Here is a 19,441-nt window from a genome sequence, read left to right on the forward strand (position 1 = left end):
GTTGTGATGGATGCAGTCAATTACAGTTTTTTTTTTTTCCAACTGCTAACATACTTTTGTCCAATCTGTAGTCACATTTTCAAAACTCTAAACACATTTAGCAGAACATCCATCTGTTGTGGCCATACCTCTAACACAATTTATGTCGTTTTCACACAAAATGCAGTCAATTAACATGTTTCTAAAATACTTACATTTTCTTTTCATATAAGCTTACCCAATACCAAAATCATAGATCTTTCTCATCTTATTTGCAAATGCTTAAACACAGCAAGTCAGAAATGAAGACCCAATGTTCCAATCATTAAATATAGTATAAAACCTCTACTTTTGCAACAACAGCAGCTCAAAAGTATTGAAAAAATATATCAAACAAATACTGATACAACTGATACGTGTTAGATTAAAATTTCAATCTTAGGTAGAATATTTGTAGTCTCAGTCATCAGTTTAGAAACAGGCGCCTCAACTCCTGTGATGTGTGGCATATTTCTATTCCTGTGTTTCTATTTTTTTCTACTGTACATTCTATAAAGTAATGACTCATTCACTTTTAAATAGTATGTTGCCAAGAACGCACACTTTCAACACTCAACCAAAAATGTAAAATGGCTTACTTGAAAGGACACTGAATTTTAAAAACGATGGATTTCATATTTTGAAACATGACAAGTATTGCAGTTTTCAGCTGTTAGTATTTTGACAGACTATATGTTCATGTTGGATAGAAAACTAGTGCTAGTGTTTTGACAGAACAACTCGATTTTGAATCAGGTTTGCTGTGTTTTGATAGAGTTAGTATATGTTGAAAAAGGTTTTAGCATTTTAAAATGTAGATTTTTGTTTATTTAACAAAATATGGTTTTGGGCAGAAAATTAACTATTTGGCTAATTGTGTGATGTAAGTGTGTTGCTGTATTAAGAGTTTAGAAAAAGTATTTTAAGTATCGGTAAGCGCTTGTTAGCAATTGTAAAAAACTGTAACTAAAAATGTTTCTAAAATGCTTAAATTTTCTTTTCACACAAGCCTAACCAATACCAAAATCATAGATCTTTCTGGTCTTATTTACAAATGCTTAAACACAGCATGTCAGAAATGAAGACCCAATTGTCAAGGTGTGTTGAGGCAGGCAGACAAAGACGAACAGATCAGTATCAATACACCCCAGGTTTAATGAATATAATCCAAACGGGCAGACAGGCAGGAATAACACACCCAAACATAACGGTGATCAGACAAAGACTGAGTGAACGGGAGGAACTTAAGTAGCAAACATAGACAAGGGTAATTAATAGGACACAGCTGATACAAATAAACTAATGGTGAGGAGAGGGAAAACAAAGCTGTTTAGTTTCATTATTATGGACTTTTAGTTTGTTGTCACAAACTAAGTCAAGTCAAGTCACTGCTTTATGTCAAGCAATTCAAGTCAAGTTGTAGCATGGGTCGAGTCACTGGCAAGTCATACAAATGTTTGATGATTTAACTGAATTTATATATTAAAATAAGTTAAAACTACAGTAGTTATGGACTATGAGAGTTTTATTTGCAACAAAAAAAAAAAAATTCAATATGCATTTCTACTGAAAAGGTCCACATACAGCAGAGTTGTTAACACAATAAAAATCTAAAGAACAAATAAAAATTAAAACTACATAGCCTAAAATGTAAATGTAACTGAAATTAGGCCAATATAAAAGCATGAAACGTATTTAGGTACAGCCGTTTCAATATGCCTCAAACAGAAGACCATAAAAAAGCAGAAGTGTTAAACAATTCAAGTATAATGGTTTCTATGCCACCAAATGGCATTCTTCAAACAGGCATCCCCTTTATGGGACACGAACACAACCTTAAGTTAGATCCTTCCTTTTCAAAAGGAAGAATCACAAGAAAAAAGAATAACAAGAAAAAACATTAATAATTGAATCACATGAACCTTGCACCTGTTTATCAGATGGATTGACTATTGTTCATTATTAATGTGTGTGTGTGTGTGTGTGTGTGAGTGAGGTGATTTTTAGTGAGTGTGATTTATTAATATTTGTGAGTGAGTGAATGTATGCGTGTGTATGAGTGAAAAGTGTATTGTTTGCATGTGTATGGTTGTGTTCGCAAATTTGATTGTTTTTTTCTTTTTATTTGTGTGTGAGAGATAGAGAGAGAGAGAGAGAGAGAGGTGATTTGATTGAGTGTAATTCATTAATATTTGTGAGTGAATGTGTGTGCGCATGTATGAGTGAAAAGTGTATTGTTTGTTTACATGTGCATGGTTGTGCTTGCAACTTTGAGTTTTGTTTTTTGTTTGTTTGTGTATGCGTGGTTGTGTTCGCAAGTCTGTATGATTTTTTTTCTTTGTGTGTATGTGTATACAATATATTTATGTGCATCCCCATAAACTATCCATAGGCTTTTCTCTCAAAGTCTAACACTGAAGACCATTTATTAGACACATGCATATACTAAGTGCTATTGCAAAAAAAAAAAAAAAAAAAAAAAAAGCTGACATTTCCTTATAAACAGTGAATAACCATTTAAAATGCAATGGACTTTTTTGCACTTGCAAAAAAATAAATTTGACAGAACTTTGTTACTCAATTGTGAGCGATGTGGTCGCATTATCACCCCACCATGGCTGAATACACATTCGACAGGTGCACTTGATGCAGGGATGGCCATAACTCTTACCGCTACCTTGAACAAAGAGGGAAGGGTGTGCCTGTTCATGGCCCAAAACTGCAAGGAGTTCTGTCCGTCACAAATATCCAAACAGTGGTTCAGCTGAATAAGGGGACTGGAACATGAATCTCTCCTCGGCTTCTTGTGGTAAGCTGTGAACAGTCCAGACTGATGCTCTGGCTCTGCCACCGTTATTTGATCCTCCTGCTCATGGGTGGGGGAAGGGACCGGGGTAGCCCTGTATGCCTCCTTGAGAATCAAGTCTGATTAAGCAAAAGCAAAAATAGGAATCACAAAATGTATGTGTGTTGAATACTGAGAACAAACAGTACCAACATGACACAGGTTTTGGCTAATTTAAAATAAGAACCCATGTAATGACAATATATTATATACTATTTTTTTATGTTACAGCCTAGTCCTGACATGTTGATGTAAAATTGTATAACATACCTTTAATCATGGCAGACAAAGCCTCCTTGATATTTTCAGGGACCAAGACATCATGGGTCAACCACATGGTACCAAATGAAGGATCCAGCAGAGCAGCTTTTAGGTATAGAGAGTCAGAGAAGGGCAATAATGGCCCATCACGCTCTCCATCTGCCATCTTTACATTAACAAAGATCCCTCTGAATCTTCTTTTGAGGGATGTTTGCAAGCTACAGATCAAACCGCCCAAGTAGCACACTTTCTCCTTTTGATTTTCCAGGTGGTGATTAAGAGAAAGGACACAGGGAACCACAGCACTTATGGTCACATTTTTTTCTCCTTGTGTAAGATCTGTGGCTTCTGCAAAGGGTTGAAGGACTTGTACAAGTTCCTGTATCTGATTCCACTCTCTAGCTGTGAATATTGTTTCTTTGTGCCCACATTTTCAAGAAATGTACATAAGTCTGAGGTGGCCACAGCTGAGCACTGCTTTCAGTTGCCTCAGTGTGGAATTCCAGCACGTGGTAACAGAGACAGGGATTCCATGCTGTCCAAAGTCCTTCTCAAAGTTCTCCTTGAAAGAGGTACTTGTGTGGAGTAAGGAACTCATTCTGGAGGTTTTAGCAAGGGCCGCACTGATTAATTTTGTCTCTTTAAGGCCATCTCCTATGACCAACTGGAGAGTGTGAGCAAAACACTGGAGCCTTGTCTGGGATTTGGTGCTAAAAGATTTTTCAACCATCTCTTGCTCCTTATCTGTGAGGTCATTCCAAATGTCAGAATCATCAAGGTCATCTTCTCCATCTACTTGTCCTTGAAAACGTGCTGAATGTTTTTCTCATGTTTGCCGCGTTATCACAGATGATGTGTTCAACCTTTCTCCTGATCTGGAGCTCTTCACATATCTGCTCAAATTCCTCACAAATCCTCTCTCCAGTATGAGAACCTTTGAAGCGGTTGTATGCAAGCAACTGTGATTTTAACTGCAGACTGTGATCTTCAGTACTGAGCCAGTGTGCTGTGACTCCTAGAAAGCCTCTCATCCTACGATCTGACCATATATCTACTGTCACTGATACATTATCTGCCTTTGCTAGGTCATTTTTTAACTTCAACTGTCTTTCTGCCACTAGATCATCTTTGAAGTAATAGTTCTTCGACTAACAGGGGAGTATTTGTTGTCCATTACTGATAAAAAGTGAAGAAAACTTTCATGCTCAAAAATAGATAAAAGCATGTTGCAGTTTATAAATAGGTCTGACAGTATTGAGTGTGTAATGGCTCTCTGCTGGGGATGGTTGCAGCTGTAGTGTGATATCCTTGATTCAATGAATTGGGAGATTGGAGGCTGATCTGACTTAAATATGGCCTTGGTGTTGAGGTATTCTTCATATCTAAACAGAGGGAAGAAAAACAAAAATGACTTAGGCATAGTTCATTTATTCATTGCATAGTTTATCATTACATTAAAAGCTGCAATTTGAATCACCACATTGTGTTTTAATCATTTAACAGGTATACTAGGTGAATCAGTTGGCTTGCTGTAGGGAACTTGATGTTTAGTGCATCCTGTGACATGTTCGTAAGGGGGCAGGCTGAGTGTGCTTACTTTAAAGCCATTAAAGAGTCATGCTATTAATTAAATGATTTCTTGTTTCATTCGGCTTCCTCAGAAATTTCGTCTCATGGCACCACTGATCATAAACTTGTGAAAATTAACAGAAACATGACAAGTAATGCAGTTTTTGTAATGTCAGTCAACTGTTGTTTTTTTGTATTTTGACAGTCATTGTGCTATGATTGACTATATGTTCATGTTGGATAGAAAACTAGTGCTAGTGTTTTGACAGAATGACTTAATTTTGAATCAGGTTTGCTGTGTTTTGATAGAGTTAGTTTATGAAGAAAAGGGTTTTTAGCATTTTGAAATATAGAGTTTGTATTCATTTAACAAAATATGGTTTTGGGCAGAAAATGTACTATTTGGCTAATTGTGTGATGTGGGTGTGTTGCTGTGTTAAGAGTTTAGAAAAAGTACTTTTCTAAAGTATTGGTAAACGCTTGTTAGCAGTTGTAAAAAAAAAAAAAAAAAAAAAAAAAAAAAAAAAAAACTGTAAGAAATGCCACACAGACTTTCTGGTTTACATTAAGTTCACTTGTCATTTTCTATAATTCTGATAAAATCATGATCCTTAACGCTGATGTAGTTATCCAGCACTGACTGCCTGTGGGCAGCATGAGCCCTTCTTTAAAAGAGTGAATGCAGAGTTAGTATTAATTAACTAAATATAAGCTCTCAAAAGCTTGACAATTCCTAGTAATTATGTTATGGAATTATATTATGATAGGAGGATAAACTGATGTTCCTTGTTTACTATCTGGAGTACATTGTTAAAGGAATAATGAAATTTCTGTCATTGTTTACTTCAACTCATGCTCATAAAAAAAAATAAAAAAAATCATGAGACACATGAGAAGCAGTGACGTTTGGTAACATTATAGTCCACATGACATTTCTAGAACATTTCAAAGAACATTTCAAAGTAGCTTCATCAACACTGGTCATGTGTACTACAATATGTAAACCAGATAATTAACAGAAATGGCAATAGCAACCCTATGCTTAATATATGGTTGTACAGGCTTTGATTAAAATAACTGCAATCAGGTTCTTCCATGACCTTCATGGCCACAGGGTTCAGAGCAACAGGCCTATACAATGTATTGCTGTGTATATTTTGCATATAAAGTACATTGTTTATTCACATGTACTATATACTATATGCTTATATTGACATACATATTTCAATCACAACTCTTGAAATAGTTTTAACATGTTAATGAATATGGCAATGTTAATGTATTTGGTCTTGGTGGACTAGATCTTCTACACTGCTGCTACTGCTGCTGCTGCAGACAAGGAATGGACTTTCTACTGCCAGTAGATACACAGACATGCTGCAGTGAGCATGTAAGATATGCTGCTGCTGCATGAATAGACATACATAAATCTTGTAGCAGATCTAGGCAGGTGGAGCTGGGGGAGGTGGAGGATTTCAGACGAACTCTATTATGTGCTGCAGGATTAGCCTACAGCAAACACTTAACTAGACTATTTAAATGTTATATTAAGACTTAAGACCTACAGTACCAAACGGATCTAATATAATGTTACACACATCAGATGTTAACCAAATGTTCACTTAATACGAAACAGATAATGCTGCTGAGGGGAAGCGCCAGTCGTTCAGAAGCGAGCAGAAAAAAATGTTTATGTTCAAAGGAAAAGTACTTCTCTCAGAAAACGTACAAATAAATATACTTTAGATGTTTAATTGCAGTTTGGAGCATTGGGATCGCTAGATGAGGGCTTAAAGAACACATTTTTGTGAAAACCTCAAATTCGACATTTTTTACTTGTTTTGCCTGTAGCTCGAAATTAGCCTGTGCACATTTCCGACTCATTTTGCCAGCACAGGTCACATATAAACAATATGTAAATATAATAGATAGACAAAATGTAAAAAAAACAATGTATACAGAATAGGGCTGCCCTCGACTAAAGATTTTTCTGGTCAACTAGTAGTCGTTCATTTTAAGCAATTAGTAAACTAATTGCATATTTATTAATAAACCATATAAATCACAATAAAGAGCCTTTAATGCCTACATAGCCTAATCAGCGTTCAAGTGCACGCATAAAGATTGCCACAGCGCACCGGCAGAAGTAATGATCATGAAAGTGTCAGGGAAAAACAGCAAGGAGATTGCTTTAACATTTTAATAATTAATTGATAAACTAGTATTTTCTGTATTTTCTGCAGTTTCGGCGTGCTCAAGTTCACTGAGAGAGATGGCAGAAAGCACACCCCGTTTGCTTTCATTATTTTACAAAAGCACAACATTTTGTTGTAATTGTGAGTGTACACAAATAAAAATAGACTCTTCACAGATTCAAAAGATGTATTACTCTTATCTGTATGACCAAAAATGACGGATTATTTGAAGAGTTTGGTTCCAAAACGCGATAAACGCCATTTTCAAAAAAACTGAGTTTCCGCCAAAATCAGTATTGTATCTGGTTGGTATTGAAAAGTAATTTATTAATTTTGCGCAAAATGCGATATCCGTCGTGTTATTCTGTCATGTTTTCTCCCTTTCTTTCCAAAACGCGACAAACGCCAGTCTCCTTTCTCTGCAGAATGCGATATATCCGCTCAACCAATCACAGCGCACCATTCCACGCACTGTAAACAGTAATGGCGGCGCTCCAAATACACCCGGCATCCTAGATTAAGAACATGAGGCACTCGAGTCGGGAGGAAAAATGCCGGCTGTTGCTTGTTCCACGACAGCATCAAACTTCTGTCACGGTCCCCAAAACTGAATTATTTTCTGAATCAGTTTTTAAAAGCCGTTTTTAATACCAATGTACTCTGTAAATGTGTTTATTTTAACCGTGCGGTGGTGCCAGATACTCTTTAATCGGTAATGACAAACAGAGACATAATTAATTTATAACATTAACAAGATGACTCGTTGAATTCATTTTGGGAGCGACGACTGAATGTATTTTTAGTAAAATGCCTGTATATAAGATTAGTATTGGCGAAGTGCAGAAGCTGTCATATATGTGAATCAACTTACTTTGTTGTGTATTTTCAATATGAAAAATAACTTTTATATTGATGGATTAATTGCATTTTGAAAAAAAACATGTCATGGATTTATTGCATTTTGAGGAAAAAATATAATAAACCTTTTAAAATCAAAATGTAGATTTGAATTTCTAATGTTTTTATAACCAAAAGATGCTATGTGAAAGTTTGAAACAGAAAATAGTGGTTTTCATCTTGCCAATTTCTTGGTAAAGAAAACACCTTTTTACTCAAATTAATCAAAATGGAGTTATAGCGTTTTGGAACCAAACTCTTCATTTTAAGTGCAAGTGATCGCACTGGCGCCTCCATGTTAGCTGTCATGCAGTAAGTGTGCTACTATTCAGCTTTCACACCCAGATGGGGAAAAAAAAAAGTGCACTAAATTACACTTCATTTCAGTACTCTTAGTACACTTCCATAATGTACTTAAAGTGCTCTATTCTGGTCCAGATCTAGGAGGAAATACCCTAGGACACCATCCGTCGTCTCATTAGGAGCATGCCCCGACGTTGTCAGGCATGCATACAAGCACGTGGGGGCCATACAAGCTACTGAGTACCATTTTGAGCTGCTGCAATGAAATTTCAGCAAAATGGACTAGCCTGCTGCATCATTTTTTCACTTTGATTTTTGGGGTTAGTCCTCTGTAGGTTGATAATTTTCATTTTCTATCAAACGATGTGGCATCCTTTCATTCCTAACACATTACCCAGTCCATATCAGTATAGACATCCAGCATGATATTTTTCCCCATTGAGATCTGATGTGTTTTCAAAGTGTTCCTTTTATTTTTTGAGCAGTGAATGTCAGATCAGTGGTTCTACCAGAAAGACTTGGGAGACAAGATAATGTAACAGTGTTATTTATTAACAATCAGCAAGCAAAATATTATAAGATAAAGTTCTTTGGCGTAGGCCCTGTTCGTAGCACACATCCTGAGGGTTGCGGACTCTACATTTCCTGCCTGGAGATAAAGATACATTTTAAAATAAGGGGAAAATCCAAAGATTTTAATAAAGGCCTTCTGAAGCGAAGCGATGCATTTTTGTAAAAAAAAAAAAAAAAAAAATCCACATTTAACAAGTTACGAAGTAAAATATCTAGTTTCCGCGAAACCGCCTTCCGTATTCAACGTACGAAGAAAGTGTAAAACTCTTGCCGTTCAAAAAGCTTACGCTATGTCCTACGCCTTCCCTATTCAACTTAAGGAAAAAGCTTAGCTGACGCAACGCTAGTTTACACTTTCTTCGTAACTTGAATACGGAAGGTGGTCTGGCAGAAGCTAGATATTTTACTTCATAACTTGTTAAATGTGGATTTTTTTTTTTTTTACACAAATGCATCGCTTCACTTTAGAAGGCCTTTATTAACCCCTCGGAGCCGTGTGGAGTACACGTTAATGATAGATGGATGTGGATGGAAGCACTTTCTTCAGCTCATACTCGTGGGTCCCCTTCACTGCCATAATAAAGCTTGGATGCGTCAGGATATTTATTAAAATATCCCTGAGAGTGTTTATCAGAAAGAAGAAAGTCCATTTAGCCTTCTTTAAGCGCAAAATAAGACAGTTGATAGTTTCTGTTGCAACAGCAAGTTCTTCTAAGCTATCTGGTATGAAGAGGAGTTGAGATGAGTCAGGAAGATTATTTATTAAACAATCTTTAGTGGTAGAAGTGTTCTACCATATTTGTAACAAGAAGTTTGTTTTGCACCCTTGGCTAAATGGAGTATACATGAGACTAGATAATGATCTGAGATGTTGCTCTGCTGCAGTATTACAATGCCATCAACATTGATTCCATGTGTCAATATTAAATCTACAGTATGATTATGACAATGAGTGGGTCCTGACACATGTTGTCTAACTCCAATAGAGTTTAAAATGTCTATAAATGCTATTTCCAATGCGTCTCTTTCATTATCTACATGGATATTAAAATCTCCAACAAATAAGGCTTTATCTGCAGCCAGCACTAACTCTCATAGAAAATCAGCAAATTCTTTGATAAAGTCTGCTAGTGCACTGGTGGTCTGTATAGACAGTACAAATGTCAAACAGGATTTATCACTTACACTGTATAATGTTACATAAAGCTGTTAGGGAAACAGGACCCAGAGGCAAAAGAGTGCGATGAACACAGTTTTAATCATCCTTCAAAAAAGAAACATAGGCAGTCTGCCAAGTGCGGAGACGCACACACACTCGCAGCTGGTATCAAAAAAACAAACAGTCTATAATGACAACTAAGGGGAGCCGGCAGAGCTGTCTCAGGCCAGGGTATCTTCAGGCTGGAGATGGGAAAACTTACGGCCGGCAGATGGAGAGACCAGGCAGAGGGAACCGAAGATACAGATGGTGAGATCCAGAGAAGGCGTCTGGGACTGGGACTGGGACTGGGACCAAGACTGAGGCACATAGAATATAACAGGTCAAAAAGGTTTCTTAAGACAGAGAGGAGCAAACGCCAGCAAGGGAAAGCAATAATCTGACACTGAAGCGTGGCTAGCAGCAGAGCAAAGAAGGGAAAACGCAAAGAAACGCAACAGGTGCGTGAACCATCAACGCGAACGCTGAGAAGAAATGAGCTGCAGGTGAAAATAACTAAAAGAAATGATAGGAAGAAAAAAGAAAATAAGGAGCAATTAAACCTGGTTCATGACAAAAGCACTATCACTTCAAAAGAATTATACTTGAAACAAGACCTATATAGTAATACTGAAGTAATACTAAAAATAACGAATATATTACTATTAATTCTAACAACACCTCCCCCTTTGCCTTTTGGACGTGACTCATGTTTATAACAGTAATATTGGGAGGTAGACTCATTTAATGTAATGTAATCATCTGGTTTTAACCAGGTTTCTGTCAAACAGAGCATATCTACTAGGTTATGATCTGTGATTATATCATTTACAGAAAGTGCTTTTGTAGAAAAGGATCTAATATTCAGCAAATTACGTTTTATCAGTTGTTTATCTGTATTATATCTGTTTTTCATTTGTTGGACATTAATCAAATTATTTTCAAATGGGTTTGGGAGTTTTTTGTATTTACTAGTTCAGGGAACAGACACAGTCTCTATATTATGATGTCTAGGTGAGTCTCTGTGTGCTAAGATTTCTGATTTCTGTGACGTGAGGCGGCTAGCAGACGGTCGGTTTAGCCAGTCTGTCTGCTTCCTGACCTGGGGCCCAGTTAGTCAAGTACCAACTCTATGTGCCATATTACTAAAGAGAAGAGTGGCACAACCCCAGCAGGGATGAATACCATCTCTCCAAAAACCTGTCCAATTTATCTATAAAACCTATGGACTCCACAAATATTGTCACCCTTGGTAATTATGAGCAAAACTGACTGTGAAAATTTGTTTTTGCAATTTCTCTTCTTAGTCTTTTTATTAAAAATATTCTCAAAAATCTAACCTTCACTTAAAGTCAAATAGTTGAAGAAAAAAATTGTCACTTCAGCAACCCCGGAACACAGTACTTTCACCTAAAGAAATTCTTTTATGCTCAATAAACACCCTCAGGGGATGTGTGCACTGCAAATCACAATTCTCCCCGCCACAGTGGTGGAGAATGTGGCATATTTTTTTTGGATGAATAAGGGCAGATTTTTTATCTTGATGACACCTCTGTGTACCTTTCTGCAGAACCCGCACTCTCTCTCATAATGGAAGAAATTATCAGCCAGCTTACTGATGTCAGCATCCACCAAATGCAGTTCATGGAACAGCTCTCTGGCCGATAAGAACGCATGGAGCTTGCACTCGAGCAATTAAGGCTGGGAACCGCAGGCCGCGTTCCCCTTTCAGAACCCTGTGTCCAGGCCCAGCAGCTGCTCACAAAGTCAACCGAGCATGATGATGTTGAGGCTTACTTGCACACATCTGAAGTAATAGCTGCTCGAGAAGGATGGAAGGAGGACGAATGGGCCTGCATCTTAGCGCCTCTTCTCACCGGGGAAGCACAATGAGCCTACTATTCACTCCAGGCCCCTGAAAATGAGTCATATGCAGATTTAAAACAGGAAATTCTGGCAAGAGTGGGGCTTTCCCTGGTGTGTGCTGCCCAACATTTCCATGAATGGATGTATGACTTGCAGGCACCAGCACGAGTTCAAGCCGCCCAGCTATCAAAATTAGCTCAACTTTGGCTTCTCTCTGGGAATCCCACAGCTGGCCAGGTAGCTGAAAGTGTGGTGGTGGACTGCCTACTGCGTGCATTACCCCGAGTTCATCGGAAAGCGGTCAGTATGAGGAATCCCGCAACCCTTGCAGACCTCATAGAGGCAGTGGAGCTCGTGGAGGCAGCCCAAGCTCGGGACTCTGGAGTCATCACTGGAGGGCATCTCAAGACCAATAAGCAGGCCGGCAGCTTCGGGACCACGGGATGAACCCATGCCCACGGACCCAAACCCACCCAAGACCAAGGTATGGCTAGCAGGCTGCATTGTCCATGAGCTATACCACTGGAGGCGCCCAAATGGCAAGTGCATGTCGGAATGAATGCTGGTGAAACCAATTCTGGATTCGGGCCGCTCAGTGAGCTTGGTACAACCTCAAATCATCAAGCCCTGGCAAGACAGCAAGTCATCTATCCCCATCACCTGCGTACATGGGGACACTCGTTATGTGCCTGCCCAAACTGTCACCATTTCTGCTGGATCGAAGTCCTAGTCAGTGGAAGTAGGAGTGGCAAAGGACCTCCCTGTACCCATGCTGCTTGGAAGGGATTGGCCAGGGTTTGACCACCTGTTAGCAGCCACCATACAACCTGCTAGTCGGAACGGGAGCCACTGAAAACAAAAGACCCACCATCGGAATGCTAGCCAACCAGTCCTGCAGGCCACCGAGAGCAAGAGAGATGGTGAGTCACAAAACTCGCCCCCTAACTTGTATGCTGATTTCCTCCAACAGATCACTGAAGGGGGCTTGTTTGGACAGGAACAGCGAGAGGACAATAGGCTACGGAATTGTTGGTCACAGGTCAGGGAGGTGGAGGGAGAAGCTCGACATCCAGCACCACATCCCTACCCACACTTCATAGTGAAAAATGGCCTGCTTTACTGGGTCGCCCAATGGTGGGGGGAGGAGAAACACCTGTTGGTAGTGCCGAAGTCCATGACTAAAATCATGTTGGAGCTGGCCCACTCACACCCGATGGCAGGGCACCTGGGGGTGAAGAACACAATTCAGCGCATTCGAGATCGGTTCCATTGGCCTGGCCTGGATGGTTCTGCCAAAGCTGCCCAACTTGTCAAAGAACATCAGCACAACAATCTCCCCCCAGCCCACTTATCCCATTATCTAGTATTGAGGTGTCTTTTGAGCGCATCGGGATGGACTTGGTGGGACCGCTGCCGAAATCTGCCCGAGGCCACAAGCACATACTTGTCATTGTGGATTATGTGACCCGATATCCAGACGCAGTACCCCATCGGAAGGCTACATCGAAAACCATTGGCAAGGAACTGTTTCTTCTGTTCAGCTGGGTTGGCATTCCTGCCGAGATCCTGACCAGGGCACCCCGTTTATGTACAAGCTCATGGCAGACCTGTGCCAGTTGCTGCAATTCAAACAGCTCCGTACTTCAGTCTACCACCCCCAAACGGATGGACTAGTTGAGCATTTCAACCAAACTCTAAAGCAGATGTTACGGCGGGTGGAAGCTGAGGACAGACGGGACTGGGACCTCATGATCCCGTACATGCTTTTTGGTATCCGTGAAGTTCCTCAAGCCTTCGCAGGATTTACACCCTTTGAGTTGTTGTTTGGGCGGCAACCACGAGGACTCCTCAACATAGCCTGGGATGCATGGGAACGCCAGCCCTCCCCACACCAAACAGTGATAGAGCACGTACGAGATATGAGACAGAAGATTGACCGGGTCATGCCATTAATGCAAGAACATCTAGTCTCTGCCCAGCGTACCCAGCAACACCTCTATAACTGTCCAGCTTAAGCTTGAGAATTCCAGCCAGGAGATCAGGTCCTCGTCCTTGTTCCATGCACCACTTCTAAATTCCTGGCATCCTGGCAAAGGCCGTACACCATAAATGAGCAGGTTGGGCCAGTGATGTATAGAGTCTGCAAGCTGGGACGGAGGAGAGTCTACCATATCAACCTGCTGAAAAAATGGACAGCACCTCGAGAACGTCTGGACGCTTTTTTGCAAACTGAGGAACCAGTGGTTGATTTGGGACCACAATTGTCAGGCACTCAGAGAACAGAGCTTGAATCCCTGGTCGGACAGTTCCGAGATGTGTTTTCAGAGTTACCCGGGTGGACCAACTTAATCCAGCATGAAATCCGCTCTTCCCCTGGAACTATCATCCGGCAGTGGCCCTACAGAGTCCCAGAGGCTTGTCAGCAGGCTATTGAGGAAGAAGTCCAGCGGATGTTAAAATTGGAGGTCATTGAAGCATCAGGGAGCCCATGGTCCAGTCCTGTCATGATGGTCCCAAAGCCCGATGGAACCTACCATTTCTGCAATGATTTTTCGGAAACTCAATGATGTCTCCATCTTCGACAGTTACCCCATGCCCTTGGGGTAACTGTAGTGGGCCTAGAGGCTGGAGGTGGAACCAGAGGATCTTCTGGGCAGTGGAGCTGGTGGCCTGAAGATGCTGGGCAGATTTTTACAGCATGTAGGAGATGCAGAGACACTGAAGGACACCAGGGGAGGAGAGGCTGAGGAACTGGCTGTTTGAGAAGGTGGGAGAGGGAGGTTGGGTGGGCATTTTGGAGAGACAGGGGGTGCTGGAGATTCAGAGGGCGCTGGAGATCCAGAGAGCATAGGAGATTCGGGGGGTGCTGGAGACTCAGGGGGCTCTGAAGATACAGAGACACTGGATATTACCTCCCCAAACCAGTCAATTAAATTTACCTCAAAAATGTCCAATAAATCCTCCAAATAGCTCCCATCAACTTTATTCATCACATCCACAGTGGCGGGGTAGTGGGTAGGGCAGAATTTAAATAGAGAGATCAAACAAAGGGAGCTAATGAGATAATTAAAGGACAACAGGTGAATGAAATGACTAATTATGACAACTAAGGAAAAACTAGGTCACAGGACTGAACCAAAAACACAATGAAACAGATGAAGACAGACCATACATGTAACAACTGGATTGCAAGTTTGTCCAAACTCAAAACGTAACGTAGCTTTTGATCGCACTACACTGCTACTTGCTGGAAAAAGTAGTTGGCTACTGGAAAAGCTACACTGTTTTAAAAGCAACCGAGCTACTGTTAAGCTACTAAAAAAAATTAATTCATTTAGTAGCATCGCTACTTGTAGTTACCTACTCCCCAACACTGTTTGGCCCCACAGAGGAGGATGGTCTGATTCGCCAAACAAACTGTAAGGGTCAAAATTGGAGAATTGCAGGTGCCAGTTGGGTCTTGGGGTCAGAAAGTATCCAAACAAACATCCACAACTTGTTTGGGAAGGTTGCACCTTTGGTGACACCAAACAGCAGTCTCATGCACCTACAGAATGCCAGGCATTACTGGAACTTTCAGTGGGACTAAGTTTTATGGTCAGATGAGACCAAAATAAAGCTTTATGGAAAAAAAAACAAAAAAAAACAGAGGTGGGTTTGGTATAGCATAGAGAGAAAAATAGCCATGTAGAAAAGTACCTCACCCCCATTGTGAGGTATGGTGGTGGATCTTTAACACTCAGAGGTCGGCTGGTCACGCCGGCGATACCACCTCGTTTTTTTATTTTCTTGCCAGTGTGAAAGAGACTAAAAATACTCCGGCAATTTTGGACGTACAAATAAGAGTTAAATATCATTAAAAACTGTGGAATGTCTTCTTTTATTTGTATACACTCACAATGTTGTGTTTTTTGCAAAATAAAGAAAACAAACATGATGCGTGAGCCGCAGTCTCTCTCTGAATGAAGTCCAATCTGATACTCCCTCAGAAAATGAACTGTAACTTAGTGAATACTGATCACACAAAAATGAAACATTTGTCTAAAGAAACATTGAAATGTCAGGTTTTAAATCATGTAAGTCAAATCGAAAACTAATATTCTCTGTTTATGTAATCTGTTTGAAAAGAGAGTGATGTCAGCCGTTCACGATTCAGCCCATTATCTGCTAATGCGGCCATGCCCACGGACTGTGCGCACTATTCAAACCCAAATTCTGAGGCGATCAGTGCAACAGAGATTTAACGCCCACATCAGCTCGGAAAAATGCATCAAGCTTAGTAAGTTTCATGTACTTTCATCGTTTTGAGATGCAGTGAAAAATAATTCTAAAAGGATTTACCTCAGCGGAAGAGCTGGTTTCACTTTCATTTCGAGGATCAACTTTATCAAGCCAATGATTGTGAAAGGTAAGTTTCACAATCATTGGCCCCCCATAGGTGGTTTGCTGCTGGGGTTGATGACTGCACACTACTTGGTCTCCACCCCACATGACTTGCAGTCGCCGACGAACCTCCAGGTGTCGCTGCGGATCGTGGGCCACCAGGCAACCTCCAGGATCCTCAGAAGGGTCTTCAGCCGCCCATGGTGTCTCTCTGGGGTCTTTTGATGGAAGTGCTGTATCGTTTGCTGGATCAGGATACATACACAAAACCATCATGTTATATATATTGAGCGGTTAAAACACGTGTCTTATGTGACAGTGTCACAAAGTAATTGCAAAAACAAATTTTCACAGTTTTGCTCAATATTTGCCAATATTTGTGAGTCCAGTGTATGTTATTCTGTGGACACCACTTAGACATCCAGTCATGAGTGATGACAGTCTGCTCTGTATCTCATCACCTGGTAAGTGGGGAGGGGTCCAGAGCATATTACAGTGCCTAACATAGTACTTGCACACCCCTTTAATATTATTTTTAGTGATCTCCAGGTCAGACATCATTAGTGTCGACGTGAATAACAGTCATAGAGTATTTACATTTAGCAGTAGCCAGCACTTTTAAATTTGCTTTGATGACAGGTGCTCTGGCTCTCGGCAAATATTTGACTATGGTGGCTGATATCTCTGTTTTCACATTCCGTACAATAGAATTGCCAATAACTAGGGCACTTTCAACAGATTTCTCAGTGGGTGCGTCACTGAGTGGGGAGAACCTGTTTAATAGTTTGATTAGAACGAAAGAGTAGTGTTTGGTCCCGTGACCATGCTGTCTCACAGTCACCCAGCTGCCATGCTGCAGGGGCTCTGCAAGTAACAATAACAGGAGAAAATGCCATGACACGCCGTGTTTGTTAATTGAATCCTTACCACAGTTGTTCGTTGGACTCATAAAAGTTGGAGCGCAAGAACGAAAAGTGAAGGTCAGCATGAATGACAATTTAACTGCCTAGCAAAATTGTAAAGTGCTGTGCTAGTGATAATGATGATAAGCAATATTAGATAATATCATATATGTGGTGATGATTAAGTTATATTTAGCAATTTAAAAAACAAGGAATGATAGTAAAATAGAGATAAGGTGTAAACAAGGTGTACAGAGCTATAAACGCAAACCACTCAGCAGCGAGCCTTTGTGTAAAGAACAAGTTAAATTTAAATTGATTATCACTGAAAATCTTATCCCCCACTCTCTAATCTCATTTGAGTTTATGCAAATTCCAACTTAAACGCATTTAAAAACAAAAACAAAAAACTCCCTACCAAACAGGCTGTAGAGTAGCATCACAATGAAATCATCTGTTCCGCTCCAAGAACTCTTGGCAGAGCAAACACGCTGATGCACAATGCCAAAAATACCTTATCTTGATGGACACATTCATTATCACCTTCTAATTACAGGTGCATGTCCAGACGGATTGATTACCTGTGCAGGCGGGTGATGTGGAGGGTTAGTGTTACAGCTAGCAGGATGCAGGGGGTCGGGGACCTGTGGACAGGTGTGTGTGGGGTGGGGGTTCTTGGAGTTCTCTTTTCATTCCTCTACTGATTCATTGTATTATTCATAAAGCTCTAGAGGATCTATCCCACAAGCCTATGAATAACAACACACCTCCATATCAACTTCACTAACAGAATTTTTTTTCCCTTTTTTTTTTCACATGCAAGATGGTAGAGCCATGGTATTATTTGAAGTTTCCTACTGTATGTAAATAATATGGTGTATGATGAATAATCATTCAGTGCCATGGTTTATATGAAAGTGCCATGGTATTAACATCTGATACATCAGTGTATCATGGTTCTTACAATGGTATTTACTATTTAAAGTCAAAGTATACTTCATCGTCCCTTCAAGATTTGGTATGGGCGCACGTTACTACATTCACATGAACAATAAAAGGTACACACATTAAAACACCAACACAAACAAACAAATAAATACCAACAACAGTAACCAAACAATCAATTTGAACTACTACTGACAGTTTTTACTGATACGGACACAAATTAGTTATTATAACTTTTTCATTTACAATGTGGAACTCTGTAGCTTCTCCCAGAAGAAAGCAATTGGTACTGTGATTTTCTTGTCAAGACAATAAAAATAGAGTCTGCCAGTCCCGGTGCCATGCGCAGGCATTGGGGGGCCTGGCCCGCCCTGTGAGTCACTAGTGCCCGCCCTGGATAAGCTTGTCTCTGACTTTCTGGGAAGGGAGAGTGAGACGGAGGGTGGCTCTTTTGGAATCGTTACTGCTTGCCGTAGTCGCATGTGTGGAGCGGGCAGTTTGATACAGCTTTGTTTTTGGGTCGAATGGTTAAAACTTTACAGAAGGTACAACATCTAAAGGATTCAGCTTTGGTGGATGGAAACAACAGAAAGAAGAAAGGGCATGCTGGAGATAGATGTCATAGTATGTGGACTAACTGGGAAAAAACTGGAGAAGTAAAGGTTGGAATGGCGGGGAGGCACAGCTGTACTGTGAATGGGCCTGAGTGGGGAGATTGTGAGATAGAAGATAGTGATGATAGTGTGGAGTTGAATCAAGAGACAGTGTGGTCAAAAGGAAAGAGAGGGGGTGAGTTTGATGGAATCAATGCAAAAAAAAACAAACTAGGAGCTCTAATGAAACAAGCGGTAGGCAGGAGGAAAGAGCTCAGGAAACAATATCATACAAGATTGTGCTTAGGTTTGGGGAAGGCAATGGTTTATCATCAATGAATCCGATTAAACAAATAACAATATTGAAATTTTTTTTTTCTTCTACCCGCACCGCTTCAAAGAACGCATTGCAAAGAACATGCAACACAACTTCTCGTCCAGGCCCTGGTCATTTCTAGGCTTGATTACTGCAATGCTCTTCTGGCTGGACTGCCATCATGCACAATCAAACCTCTACAAATGATTCAGAATGCTGCAGCACGTCTTGTCTTTAATGAGCCCAAAATGGGCCATGTCACACCTCTCTTCATCTCTCTGCACTGGCTACCACTTGCTGCTCGCATTAAGTTCAAGACATTGACGCTTGCTTACAGACCTACTACAGGCTCAGCACCCTCCTACTTCCACTCACTCTTACGAGTCTACATCCCTACCAGAAGCCTGCGATCACTAAATGAGTGAAGGCTCGTGGTACCATCACAGAGAGGCACAAAATCGCTCTCCAGAACATTTTCGTTCACTGTTCCTTGCTAGTGGAATGATCTCCCCGCCTTCATCCGGAATGCAGAATCCCTGGCAATATTCTAAAGACAGTCGAAAACTCATCTTTTTCG

This window comes from Ctenopharyngodon idella, chromosome 19, assembly GCF_019924925.1.
Source record: "Ctenopharyngodon idella isolate HZGC_01 chromosome 19, HZGC01, whole genome shotgun sequence".
Classification (NCBI taxonomy): Eukaryota; Metazoa; Chordata; class Actinopteri; order Cypriniformes; family Xenocyprididae; genus Ctenopharyngodon; species Ctenopharyngodon idella.